Raw genomic sequence first — 15,055 nt, forward strand, 5'->3', positions numbered from 1 at the left:
TTGCAAACATTAACAAGTTCCATTAAATTCTTGCTTTGCTTGGGAAAGTGAGTTGGAATTTGGAAGAAGTAAATATCAAAGACTCAATGCTTTAAACATTGTTTAATAGAATCGCTTAGGAATAAGTGGGTTTTATTTGGCATATATTGATTGTTCTTAATTGCAACTCTTTTATATTTGGAAAAAATTATAAAGAGGAAATACTACCCAACTATTGGAAAATATTGGGTAGACATTTAGACATCATTTGCATATCAAAAGGACTTTCCATTAGAAATATATCATATTAACACCGATAGCATTACACTTCATTAAAGCGGACACAACCTTGGTTTCTTTAATCGAATTATTTACATTATCAATATTTCAACTAGTTGTTACTTCAAATCAAACTCAATTCATATTCTTGTTACCGTTAACTGGATAGAACTACGACTTTAGTCGAGCAACACACTAATCAAGTAACCTTTTCACACCTATTCCTTGTGGAATTCGACCCCAACCTTGTTGGGTTATTATATTTGACACCGACCGCCTTACACTATTTCTTAAAGTGTAATTTGAGCGTATCAATAACCCGCGAAGCAATCTACAAAGGATTGGAGCTCATGCTTGGCACAATTGTCAATTAGGATGTGTATATTTGGCAGTGGGAAATCGTCCTTTGGACTTACAACCGGTACAATGTTGGCTAACCAGGTTGGGTACTCAACTACCTTGAGGACCTTGGCTTTGATCTGCTTAGTGACCTCCTCTTTGATTTTTAGGCTCATATTTGGTTTGATTTTTGTGAGTTTCTACTTTACCGGCGGACACATTGGGTTGGTGGGAAACTTATGAGCCACTATGGATGAGCTCATACCGGTCATGTCATCATACGACCACGCAAAAATATCCTCATATTCCTTCAGGAAACGAGTGTATTCTTCCTTCTCTGCCGGTGATAAGTGAATGCTTATGCGATTCTCTTTGACGGTTTCGGAATCTCCCAAATTGGTTGCATCGGTCTCATCCAGATTGGACTTAGGTTTATTTTCAAAGCTCTCCACTTCTATGACAACTTCCTCAGGTATTTCATCCTCTTCTTCTGAGTCATTGTCCTTATATTGAGTTGTCTCATTACATGTCACAGTCATCGGTTCACCAGGAAAAGTAAAAATAATGTCGTAGAAGAAAAATGTGAAAGATAATAATGAATAATAAATAGCAATGCATTAATTAAATTTGAAAATATCCAAAACAAGTACGACTCGATGACTCGAGCAATTACTTCGAAACAAAATTCATTTTTAAAACAAAATACTGAAAATATCTTAAATGCCTAGAATGGAAAACAAGTCAGGCGAATTGCCAAGCTACCCAGGAACTCGGCGGGCCCGGGATGGTATGGCGGTCCAATTCTTGAGAATGGCTCCCTTCTCCATAGTCTGAATGGTGAGGCCTTCTTCCTCCTCTTCGTCCACTATCACACTAAAATCCATATCCTCGTCTTCTAGAAATAGGTTCTGTAGCCCAGCCAAAGCTTCTTCCTCTACAGATCCCATATTGTATCGGCCTGGTGAATAATATGACTTAGATGGGGCATTGGCTGCTCGAAAGGGTAATATGGATCGCGCCATGGTGGTGACCAATCATTATATTCTTTCCAGGTATATGGATATCCCAGCTCGAAAGTTGTGCCATGACATTTCAACTGTATCGGTTTGGTAATGCCCTGGAGTTTCTTCCCAAGCCCTTTGTCGGGTTCATACCTAGACCATGCCAGTATGTTTTCAATTTTGTTACTCCACCACTTGTCCTTTTCAATTGCATTGACATGTTCAATGTGGTGATAAATTTCTCCACTCATCCTTCTTCTATTCTCGATAACCGGGATAGTTTGACTAGTGTAAATGGGGTTACTTCCATCTCCATGAATGATTACCTCCTGATGATTCCATTCAAACTTCACAGCCTGGTGCAGCGTGGAAGCCACAGCCCAAACGACATGTATCTAAGGTCGACCCAATAGAAGATTGTATGTAGCGAATATTTCTAGTACTTGGAACTCAACATCGAACCAAGTTGGTCCCATCTGCATACAAAGGTTAATCTCCCCAACCGTGGCCCTTTGAGACCTATCAAATGCTTTCACGTTCATACTTCCCGTCCGTATCTCATGGAAATCTTTACCCAACCTTTTCATAGTAGTCAATGGAAAAATGTTTAGGCTTGAACCCCCATCTATTAGGACCCTGGCAATGAATTTGTCTTCAAACTGTACCGTGATATGCAGTGCCCTGTTGTGACTTAACCCTTCAGGCGGTAGTTCATCCTCGTGGAAGGTGATCTTGTGACTCTCCAGTATTTGCCCTACCATGTTGGCCATCTCTCCACTAGTGATATTGTTGGGCACATAAGCTTCATTCAACACCTTCATCAGAACATTCTTATATGCCTCCGAATTTTGTAACAGTGATAGGATGGATATCTGGGCGTGAGTCTTGTTTAAATGATCGACGATAGAGTATTCTCTCGCCTGTACTTTCCTCTAAAGATCGTCTTGTCCAATTTCAATAACAGGTTGTTTGGTAGAAGCCTCCTTGCTTAACCCTCCCAAATTTTCGGGTGTATAGATCCTTCCAGTTCTGGTCATCCCTTGTGCGGCACCAGATTCTTCCATCTTTGCTTTTCCTTTTCTCCTAGGTTCGGCAACGTAATTCCAGGGTATGGCGTTAGACTTGAAAGGAGGTGTGGATGCTACTGTCACAGTGAAGGTTGTGGATACTTCTACCTTAAATGGAACAGGTGTAGCTGCAGGTGGTGTTACTTCTACCTCAATGGAACCGATGCGGTTACCTCAACTTCAATTGGCAGCTATACCTGGACCACAATAGGATTGAGTGTGACTGCGGGCTTCTTAGGATTGTCACCCTCTTTGAAAAGTCCAATTGGTCCCTCGAGATCCCACTCATCATCAGTTTCTATCACATTGATCCCTGCACCCATATGATCTGGAAGAGCATTGTTGCGGATAATGGTTGTGGCTTCCTTCGCCTGTATGACCTTATTATCAATCAATGTCTGGATCTTTTATTTCAATATACGGCACTCGTCAATAGTGTGCCATTTCATACCGGAATGATATGCACAGGTTTTGTTTGGGTTGACCCATTGAGATGAATTCTCCATTGCCACAGAGGGAATAAGGGTGACATAACCAGTAGCCTTCAATCTTTCATACAGCTGGTCGATGGGTTTAGCAATGGCGGTGTATTGTCTGGGTGGTTTGTGATCAGAATTAGGTTGGGTTTTTTGTTAATTTGGACGAGTTGGAGGTGAATGATAGTAGGCTAGCTAGGTGTTATAAGTGTGATAGGTGGTGGCGGGTTGAGAATATTTGGGAGGTGAGGGTTGGTATGTAGGTAGAGGTGTTTGGTATGTGAGTGGAGATTTTAGGCCTTGGGCCACCACTACTGTCCCTACTTATTTCTTCTTCGATATGCCGCCTGATTGCAATGCTTTGTTCGTGGCCAACAGTGCCTCAAAATTTGTCACCATCCCGCTTTTAATACCATCTTCAATCCTTTCTCCGATTTTGATGAATTAGAGAACTTATGATTCTCAATGACCATTAGCCTTTCATAATATTGTGGGTCCTGTGCCTTGACAAAGAACTTGTTCATTTGTTCCTCGTCTAATGCTGGTCTTACCTTAGCTGCTTCTGACCTCCACCAAGTAGCATACTCTTGGAAGGTCTCAGTTAGCTTTTTCTTTAGGTTCTGGATATAGAAGACGTCTGGTGCATTCTCCGTATTAAACCTGAACTGGTCCATAAAATTTGATGTCATGCTTACCCAATTGGCCCACTTCTTAGGATTTTGGCTTATGTACTAGGACAAGGAATCTCCGGTAAGACTTCTCATGAAGAGCTTCATTCGAATCCTTTCATATTTTTCGACCCCCACGAGCTTGTCATAATAAGTTCTCAAATGAACCTTGGGATCACCCATTCCATCAAATATTTCGAACTCGGGAGGTTTGTAACCCTTCAGCAGTTCCATATCTAGTTGTATGCATAAATCCTCGTAATTCAGACCTTTTATCCCTTTACCTCCGTCAACACCCTGAACTCGACTTGTCAACTTCTTGAGCTCCTAGGCCATGTTCTTGATGAGCAGGTCCTTCTCAGCGAATTTTGGTGTATAGAGATTAATTGAGTGGAGTGAGGTCGTGTTTCCATGTATATGGGGTTGTTTTGGTGGGTGCCAGGGATTTGGGTGTAGTGGTGGTCGTTGGTCGAGTTTTGAGGATCAGGAATAGGTTGTGGTATGTTCTTAGGAGTGTGATAGGTAGTGGTTTGTGGGTACTGGGTTAGTTGATGATGGTAGTGTGGAAGAGTTGGCACCAGAAGAGGATTGGGATTTTGAGGTGGTGTGGCATATTGATGGGGTGCGGGAGGATTTTGTGGACGTTGGTTTGGCGTATTTTGAGGAGGTTCTAGGTTTTGGGCATTTTGTTGGTTAACGTCTGGGACGTTCAGAGTGAGGGAGAGGTTTGCCAAGTTATAGACCTGCTCAATTTCTCCTTGTAACTCCAGTATTTTATGCTCCAATCATCGGACCAAATAATTTTGGGCCGGAGTACTCCGACCGTCTGAAGTTTCAATATTCTCAGCATTTTGTTTTCGGATACCACTCAAATCATCCATCTTAACTTTTCCTCTGCTTTTTGGATTACTCGGAGGAGGAGGAGGTGGAGGGCCTCTAGATCTAGTGTGATATGTTGATGATGCCAGTATGTGCGTACCAACCTTAGGAGATGGGAATAATAAAAATAAAGAAAAATAAAAGGTAAACAATCCAGTAAGGATTCTGAAAATGTTTGCAGTATTTAAACACATATTACGGGAATGTAAATCCACATCCTAATTTGGGAGCCTCATTGTGCCCGAGGTAGGCCTAGCGACACATTTATTTGGAGAATTTCAGTGCCAATAATTGCCTCATTTCCTTAATGTAAAAATAGATGAATCTAAAACGACACTAAATAAGATAAGTCACTAATGGCAATTGGCCTTGTTACATTTGAAAAAGAAAATAAACCTAATATACTTGGTCCCAAAAGGACTTTCTCCAGGTTGGATGTTTTTGACTTAGTCGATCAAATTCCCCAGTTCACGCAGGTTCAGCAATAGGTATGCCCTTACTAAATGTACTCCTTCACTTCCTTCAGTGTTCTGGCAATCAGTGACTCTCTTCCTTATTTTTCCTTCCAATTCCATCAGACTGTACTCCAGATATTCCAACCTTTCGCTTGATCTAACGGTGGCCTCCCTCCATTCATTAATTACTTCTATATCAGTTTTGTGTCGCTCCAGATGCTCGACCTCGGACTCGTGAACTCTTTTGCGCAATTTGTTATATTTCACTTGTGCTTCAGCAACTTCATCTATGACTCTATTTCCTGGACCAACCCTTGGCTCGAATATTCCTGCTATGTTATCTTCTAACCATGATGGGTAGAAGTACATATGACCGGTGTGATATCGATCTGGCTCGATGGTATCCTTTTCTACAATAATTTTCAAATGCCACATATGCTGAGTTTCACATTTGTATAGGACATTGTCATCCTGAAAATCTACCCTGTAATGGCTCATTTTAGCAACTCGCGGTATGACCTGCTTCCTGCATGCCTGTCTCATAACCCTAATGGGAGCATAAAGGTATATGCTCCTTAACCCGATCAGTACAAAGTGTGGAACATCCCTAGATCTGATGATGAATTCATCGGTTGGGAGCCATTCGAACATCCATTGAACTCGATTCTTGGTCAGATTGCTGAAAAACTGCACCCATCCTGTAGCATTCTCAGGTTGAGCAAACCTATTTGGGATATAGGTTATTCTCTTAGGATTATGTGATCACTCCACGGCCTTCGTGGAAGCTCTTGACAGTATTGACCTCTTTGGAGATGCTCTAACAATCAAATTTGTAGCAATAGATTACAACCTTCGAAGTATTTGTACCCCTTCTGATAGCATTCTAAGGCCTGGTATATGTCTGCTATGATCATAGGGACAATGGTATATGTCTTCCCCTCGATCCCACCCATCAAGGTTTTGGCTACCATGGCCAGTCTGGTGTAGATTCTATCCCCTTGGATCGGGAACACTATCATACCCAAGAAGCAGATGATGAACACAAAAACCCTGCGGTGAATCCAACCCAAGGAAGTGATGGAAAATTTGTTATCAAAAATACGATAAGATCTACTATAACCATATCGTTCATAGAGGAAGTCGAAAGGTATGTAAGATTTCTTCAGGCACTCCAAATCCTCATTCTTTTTCAGACCCATCATCTTCAGAAACCCCCTAGTAGTGCGATTTTCTGGCACCAATAAACCAGGACTAGCCCAAGGTAGCCCAGCAAATCTTCCTATTTCTTCCAAGAAAGGGGTCATTTCTATGTTTCCAAAGCGAAACACGGCTCTTTCTTTGTCCCAGAACATTGTGGCAGCTTCGATCAACATGTTGTTCAACTGGAGGTCAAATAGAGATGGCAAATTTCCCAAGACCCTTTTCACATGATTTTTATTACTTGGTGGAAGATCCTCCCACCAATCTAGCAATAGTGGTGGTATGTTACGGACCATGCCGAACCTAGGGACTTCGTGCCTCATTTTCAGCTAAACAAATATGGTTAGGCCCTTTCCCCTTCCAGATTCGACTATTTATACAACAATGATTAGCGTATTGGCACTTCTTTCTCCAACATTAATGCACAAAATCATGGTTGCATCCATTGGGATTATGGAAAACCCGGTAAACTTTTGGACGAGGCTTGTCTTAAAGGGTTATTGTGTGGATAACATACTAACCCGGCTAGGTTTGACCATGATGCATGTACAATTAATTAGAGCAAGGTTTCTATAGAGGTCTAGACAAGTACCCTTAAGTGGACAACTTGAGGGGGAAAGGCACGGAACTGTCGACTGCACCACTGATCGACTAGTTTTACCGCAAATAAGCCTTTTCGAATTTAAAGGGTGATATATAGGAAGGGAGAAAACATTCATCAAGCATTGCTATAGGATTGATTACGCACGAGTGGAATATGATGTTGAGCATGATTTATGCAACAATAAATAGCATGTTGTCACGTTAAAAAATGATAAATGCGGTATTTAATAATTGAAAGATGTTTAAAAAAGAAAACAAGGAGATAAGTAAGATCCTGTAGTAAAGGAAATCATAAATGCTTAAATATAGGCAATCACATCCAGATAAAGGGGGAAGGGGAAAGGGTGCACACATATTAATAAAATAAATCATACTTAAGACTAATTCACAAAAGACAAGTTTGTTATGGTAAGAGCCTAAAAATATCCCCAGCGGAGTCGCCATGCTGTCGTGCCCTCTTTTCCTCGCGGAGTCTGGGTTTCGACATTTTGGGACAACTTTTTTACTTTTGGAATTGGGTATGAGATTTGAAGAGTCGCCACCTAACGGATTAAGGTGCGTTAGGGCACCTAGAACAAGTAACTCATGTACTAATTTACATTACCAAAGATTGGGTAAGGGCTCGAAATTACCTAAAGGGGAAGGTATTAGGCACCCCTCGAGGTCCACAACGGTGGGTCTCGACCAAACTCAATTTAAGCGAATTAGTCTATAAGGAAATAAAGTAGTTTAAACAAATAGAGAATATTTTTAAAACAGGAATTAAAGGGGTCCTAAGTTTATTAGCCTATAGGGTCACTTATATGATTAGCCTATAGGGTCACTTATATGAAATACTCGGTAACCTTCCCCAAATTGAGGTGTTATGCGTAGCATTAGCGCACAGGTCATCATCTCCTTTACAACCCAATTACCCTTTTTCAGTTATTACCTAAGCGTTCTAATAACATCCAGTACATACCTTATGCGTGCACTACCCGTCCCTTACCTCTGGCCCTAGAGGTGTTTAGGACCTCTATTTAAGGTAGTTCTAGACTCACCTATGTTGTTTAAAAGGAGAAAACTAAGCGAAAAAACAAAAGTCATGTTGGACTATCACATAAGGGGCAATTAAGTGGGCTCATTAACCTCCACAAATAGACAAACAAAGCACGCTGCTCAAAAAAGGAATTTTAAATGATTTTAGGATCCAATAGGCAAGATATCTAAATGAGCACAAATAGGATATAAAGCAGTTTTATTAAAGCAAGCAGATGAGTACCTATCAGTTTGCCTACTGATTTTGTTAATACTCTGAATCCGGGCATATGTCAAACAAGCAATCACAGTTTTTTGTTCTAGAATTTAAATCAAACTACAGGCTTGCCTAGGTGATAGTCGGGCAGAACTCTATAGACATGGTATCTGAGCTGTAAACCAGTTACTGATTTTAACGGACAGATTTCATCTTTTCAGATCCTATAGGCATGCTTTCTAAGTGCTGAAATTGATTATAAGCATTATTTTTATAGACATGATATCTAAATACAAAAAAACTAATTTTTTACACCTACTTCCTATAGGCATGATAACTATATGCAGAATTGATTGTTTTTATTTCCTGTAGACATGGTATCTAAGTGATTTTAAGTTCCTATAGGCAGGATCTCTATTAATCATGTGTAGGCAAAATTCTTCAAGCACATTGCCAGGAAAATTGTTATTCAAATAGACAAGATCCTATAGACATGGTTACTAATGCATAAAATGTGCATCGATCATGTGGACATGAATTCTAATGCAAAGAATCTATGAACATAATTTCTAGCATATGAGTGAAGTACAGAACAAAATAATTAGAAAGCCCTATAGACATGATCTATAAACAAGTATAACTCTCACATAATCATCAATAATCCTACAGGCAGGATTTCTACCCAAGTTTCAAGCAAAGATATAGAATAAACCCCCTCAGGCTTTTACTAATAACCCCATATTTATTTTTTTACAAGGATTATTACATTATTATAGGCCAATATGAATAAATTACACAATGAAAGAACCATTATACTATAGAGAGTCTTGGCAGACCCAATGTCAACCTGGAAGCCAGGCCTTCAAGCAAGTCTGATGTACACAGGTAGTCCATCCATGATACACAAATGGGATTCTGATGCGTTAAGGTTCCTAAGGGCCTCAGGGACCCCGGGCAATGCTCACACCAGAACCTTTCAAAGAGAATAGTTTTGTAACAGGTTGGAAGAACAACCCCAATATGTCAGAGTTCAGAGGAGTCTCATGGACCCTAGGCAGTGCTCACACTAGGGGTGGTAGGACCCTAGATAACTAAGAATCGAGGTTTAAAAATAGTGTATAAGGGGTAGGGTATAGTTTTAGAAAAATAGTTTGATTTTTAGGAACACACAGATTCAAATTAGAAGACTGCAAATAGGGCAGAATCCATATTTATCATATTGGTATTAGTTCATTCATGGGTGATACTAAAGCAATCAGAACAAGAGCAGTGGTACTTGAATTACAAACAGAACTGTCCACCCATTGTTGGCAATACCTGAAACCTATTCTAAATAGGGAGCATACAATTGAATCCATCAAGATTTCATACTACGAAGAGTTACTTAGTCTAATAATTATCACTAAGTGGGACCATATGGGCATGTATTAAACAAAAACATGTTGAAGTTTGAAATAACTAACCAAACAAACAAATAGCATAGGGTGGCGGGAACTAAAGCATACCAGCCTAGGAAAAGGAAATAGAGATCATGGGTCAGACATGCTAAGGTAAACTATCCACACAAGCACATAGAACAGAGTAGGTAATCGGAGTTAAGCATACTAGTTAGGAAGAAAGCAAACAGAAAACATATGGCAAATAGGAGAATATCGAGATTTGGAAGTGAATTAATCATATAATCACATGGAACAAAACAAGATAACAAGAGCTAAGGCATAGCAGTTGAGAAAAGAGATGGTCAGGAATCATGTATCAAACAGAAGCATGTTGAGAGCTGTGATAAAGTTGACTACATGAACATACAGAATAGAACGAGATAATAGGGGTTAGCACATACCAGTTGAGGAGAAAGTAAATATGCATAAATAGGTAGGTTCCAGAATAGCTTGGCCTTGTTTCAGCCAGCCAAATAATAGCCACTTAACATAGAAGCAGAAGAGAGAGCTTAAGAAAATAGGAGAGTTCTCGTGTTTTCTAAAAGGGAGAAGGGGAAGGGTTTTATAGCATGCAATAGAGTTGAACACACAAGGTAATGAACCAATCATACACAAATAAGGTATTAAAATCAATTAACAATTATTTTAGGTCGGCATAGATCAATTAAGAGGCATAAAATCAGGCTAGCATCAGTTAATGGATTCAATTAGTAGTCAAATAAGGTAAGGAATAATTCGGGAATCAATTAGAAGTTGACTTAAATAACTAGGGCATAAAATCAGGCCAGTAAGGTTAAGTCAAAGCGAAGTAGCACAAATTATTAATCAGACATTGGTCCAAATAAGGTAAGGACAGGTAAATCGAACAAAATAAGGAAGTATTAGTATCATACAGGAAAAGAAAGACTGGAATTTTAGTAAAAGATCTAAAAACCACTAATTTCAGCAAACCAAAAAATTAGCAGTAAAATAAGGTACATAACGTAGACAGGAGAATTAAAAAGAAAACCAGAGTCGAACAGACTTAGTTTGATTCTAAAGAATCAAAATCCCAAAATTTAGAGCAAGAAGTAAAGAGTTGTGATGGAATGCATAGAGACACATAAACAACAGTATTAAAGAAAGTAATTAAGAAATTGGAAGCCGAATTAGATCTAGAAAGATCTGAAACCCTAATTTTAGAAAGAATAAATTATTTTAAAGAAACAACTATAGAAATAGCACAGATACACAAAACAATAAAGAAAAATACTCAAAATTAAGGAACCTTGACAGATTTGGAAAGATCTGGGTCCTAATTTAGGGTAAGTAAGATTGAGCGTAAAACCTTTAATAAAATCATAAAAAAAAGCCGAGGTAGTCACGCAGAAACATAGATATGCTTTTTTTAACAAAGGATCTAAACCCTAGCCTTTAGGGTAAATAAGGAATATGTAAAACCAGATTTGGTTCAAACCAGATTTGGTTCAAAACAAAAGCGATACACTTGCCATGTTAGGCAAGTGATTATGTAACGCCATAATTGGTTAGCCAGTAGAGAAATGGAGCCGGATAAGGCAGTAAATCACCAGATGATTCCATATCTGGTTGGGAATCAAAGGGATTTTGAGGGAATTTTGGGTGACGGCACTTTAAGTTTTGAGAGTGAAGAGATGGGAGTTTGAGAACATTCAAGTGTGGCGGATTTGGGATTATGAGGGATTAGGGTTGGGTTTGGTTAGGTTAAAAGGCGCGGATGTATTGTGAGTCGTTGATCTTCTGAGATCAACGGCTAGGATTAGATTGTGACCGGGGCGGGTCAATATGGATGGGTTTGGGTCTGGGTTGGCCGAGTATGAGTATTGGGCTAGGCTAGGTCCGAAATTGAGTATTTTTAAGGGCTAGATTTTAAATACCCAATGAAATCAGTAAACTAATTTATAAAAATAATTCATAAATAAATAAAATGTCATTTATGCGTGAAAATAATTTAAAATAATTACTTAACATTATTAAAATTTAAAAAGTCATTTTCTATATAGATAATGTAATTATGCATATATATGGGCTATTATTGCAAAATATGCAATTCTAGCTTAAAATGCTAATGTAATTATAAAAAATATAATTAAAATATTTAAGCATTATTTGGGCATAAATAATAAATTTAAATTATTAAATCATCATAAAAATAATATGTGGTATAATTATTGGATATTTGTATCGTAAAAATACAGAAATAAATTGGTTGAAAGCCTTTGAAATTATGGAACAAATTCTAGAAATACTTGTGCATGTTTGTAAATGCATGTGCACTATTTTTGAAAATATATATGTATGTTAAAAACATATGAGGGAAAAATTGGGTATCAACAGCTGCCCCTCTTTACCTGGAAAGGATGAAAGAGTTGTCGGGTAAAGAAATGATGATCGATTTTGACCGAATGGGGGGTGTTTTGAAAAATATAGGTCACACCCTGGTCTTTGAGCTAACTACATATCCCTGATTTTATAGGAATCAGGCCATGTGTAGTTCTGTACCCAACAGTGAATGAAGCCGATGAAATTGTTATAGGAATGGTAGTATGATTTGGAAAGGTTCCTTTTTGTGGAGGATAGTATCTGATGGGTTTATGCTAAGTTATGAATATGAGTCTGAAGCGTAACGGGTGTATCATAGGGCAGATATTTGAATGGTAATAGAGCAAAGGCAGGTAATTGATGGGAATCGGTTAAATGGAAGAGTGTAAGTGGTACGAGCTGAAATCGGAGTGAAGGTTGCTCATGTTTGAAGAACGGTTACCTCCTGCACTTCCTGCAAAACTTAAAACACAATGCATGCAAGTATATAGATTATTGCGAGAATTTAAACATGATGCAAATTCCCTTTGGACCATGAAGGTTGTCTTTGGACAGTGAAGATGGAGTTCTTAGACCATGACGTCCCGGGCCATGAATCATGAGATAAGAGATTCGCAGGCCATGAAATGATATTCTCGAGTCATGAAAATGGTGCCTCTAAACCATGACGCCTTTGAATGATGATGTGTAGTATTGAGAGATACTCAGGCCATGACATGGTGTCTTCAGGCTATGAGGATGATACCTTCGGACTATGATGCCTTTTGACAAGTTGGCTATATATCAGCCTATGAAATGCAGAGACATGATACCAAAGGTAATAACAAGGCAATGATTAACCTCGTGCAGAGACTGGGGGCAGAGCTTAGCCAAGAGAAAAGAAGATAATGCAAATTTGAAAAATGGAGCAACACTTATGCAGAGGGAGACAATGCTTAATCTCACGAGAAGACAATGATTTGCCTTATGCAAATAGGGAGGCAGGGCTTATCCTCATGGAAGATTTGAGACAGGGCTTAGTCTCATGCTGAGAGAAGGCAGTGCTTAGCATTATGCAAATATGGAGGCAGGGCTTAGCCTCATGCAAGATTTGAGACAAGGTTTAGTCTCATGCAGAGAGAAGGAAGTGCTTAACCTTATGCAAATATGAAGGCATAGCTTAACCTCATGCAAGATTTGAGACAGGGCTTAGTCTCATGCAAGGGTAGCAGTGCTTAGCCTTATACAAAAATGGAGGCAAGGCTTAGCCTCATGCAAGATTTGAGACAGGGCTTAGTCTCATGCAAGGGAAGGCAGTGCTTAGCCTTATGCAAGTATGGAGGCAGGGCTTAGCCTCATGCATGATTTGAGATAGGGCTTAGTCTCATGCAAAGAGAATGCAATGCTTAGCCTTATGCAAATATGGAGGTAGGGCTTAACCTCATGCAAGATTTGAGACGGGGCTTAGTCTCATACAAAGAGAAGGCAATGCTTAGCATAATGCAAATACAGAGGTAGGGCTTAGCCTCATGCAAGGATCAAGACAAAGCTTAGTCTCATGCAAAAAGAAGGCGGTGCTTAGCCTTATGCAAATATGGAGGCAGGGCTTAGCCTTATGCAAGGATCGAGACAGAGCTTAGTCTCATGCAAAGAGAAGGCAGTACTTAGCCTTATGTGAGATTTGAGACAGGGCTTAGTCTTATGAAAAGAGAAGGTAATGCTTAGCCTAATGCGGTGATAAAGTAGCAACTAGGAGTAGAATATTTCTTAGCTTGGAGATATATTTGCGTTTGGTGGCCTGATTGATAGCGATTTTGATATGTGTATATTTGCAAATACTCCTGTTATGTTCACCGTGCATGCATCCAAAGAAAAATTGTGAGTTTTGTAAGGGGATGTTGGTTCGTGCCTTTGTCTGCTTGCTTTGCTTTGCTTTGCTCTGGAGGCCTTGTTCGAGTCGTCCTGGGTAACACCTAGCTGCCATAGAAATAAAATTTTCGGAAAATATGCACTTATTTTATGGAATACAGTTATTTTAGAAATATAATAGTATATAATATCAAGTAAAGTAGATGAACTAATGACTGTAACGCTTTTGCGGCTTCCTTGAACTAGAATTTTGAGGGTCCTTCTCAAAATTCTGCCCCAGTTTGATCCTTGGGTCGTTCTGCGTGCAATGAAGTTTGTTGGATCTGCTCCGGAATTTTGAGAATCCTTCTCAATATTTTGCCATAGTTTCTAACCACAGGAAAAATGAAGATTTTATAATGATATGACCGAACCCACAGGGCTGCCTACATATCCCCTCTTAAATGGGAATCAGGTCAAGCGTAGTTCAGTTACATCAGATGAAGAAATGTAAACAATCTAAACACGGTATCTCTTGACTGCATCTGAATTGATAGGTTTTTGCCAAACTTCTCTGTTCATCTTTACGAGTATGAGTGCTCCTCCTGTTAGCACCCGATGAACAATGTAAGGACCTTGCCAGTTGGATGAAAATTTCCCTTTGGCTTCATCCTGATGCAGGAAAATTCGCTTCAGCACCAGGTGCTCCGGTGCGTATTGTCTTGGTCTGACCCTTTTGTTGAAAGCTCTAGACAATATATTATGATAAAGTTAACCGTGACATACTGCATTCATTCTTTTTCCGTCTATGATGGCTAGTTGTTCATAGTGCCTCCTTATCCATTTTGCATTGCTGAGTTCGGCTTCTTGTATGATCCTTGAAGAAGGAATTTCTACCTCGGCTGGAATGACAGCTTCGGTACCATAAACTAGTAAATAGGGAGTTGTCCTAGTTGATGTACGGACCGTAATGTGGTACCCCAATAGGGCAAAGGGTAACTTCTCATGCCATTGTTTGTGATTTTCTACCATATTCCTTAGTATCTTCTTGATATTTTTATTAGCAGCTTCCACAACTCCATTTATTTGAGGCGTGTATGTTGTGGAGTTTTTGTGCTTGATTTTGAAGGTTTAACATATGAATTTCATCAAGTCACTGTTGAGATTGGGGGCACTATCAGTGATAATGGAGTCAGGAACCCCGAATCGGCAAATAATATGATCCTTGACAAAATCTGTAACGACTTTCTTGGTTACATCTTTGTAAGA

This window comes from Nicotiana tabacum, chromosome 8, assembly GCF_000715075.1.
Source record: "Nicotiana tabacum cultivar K326 chromosome 8, ASM71507v2, whole genome shotgun sequence".
In the NCBI taxonomy this organism is placed as follows: Eukaryota; Viridiplantae; Streptophyta; class Magnoliopsida; order Solanales; family Solanaceae; genus Nicotiana; species Nicotiana tabacum.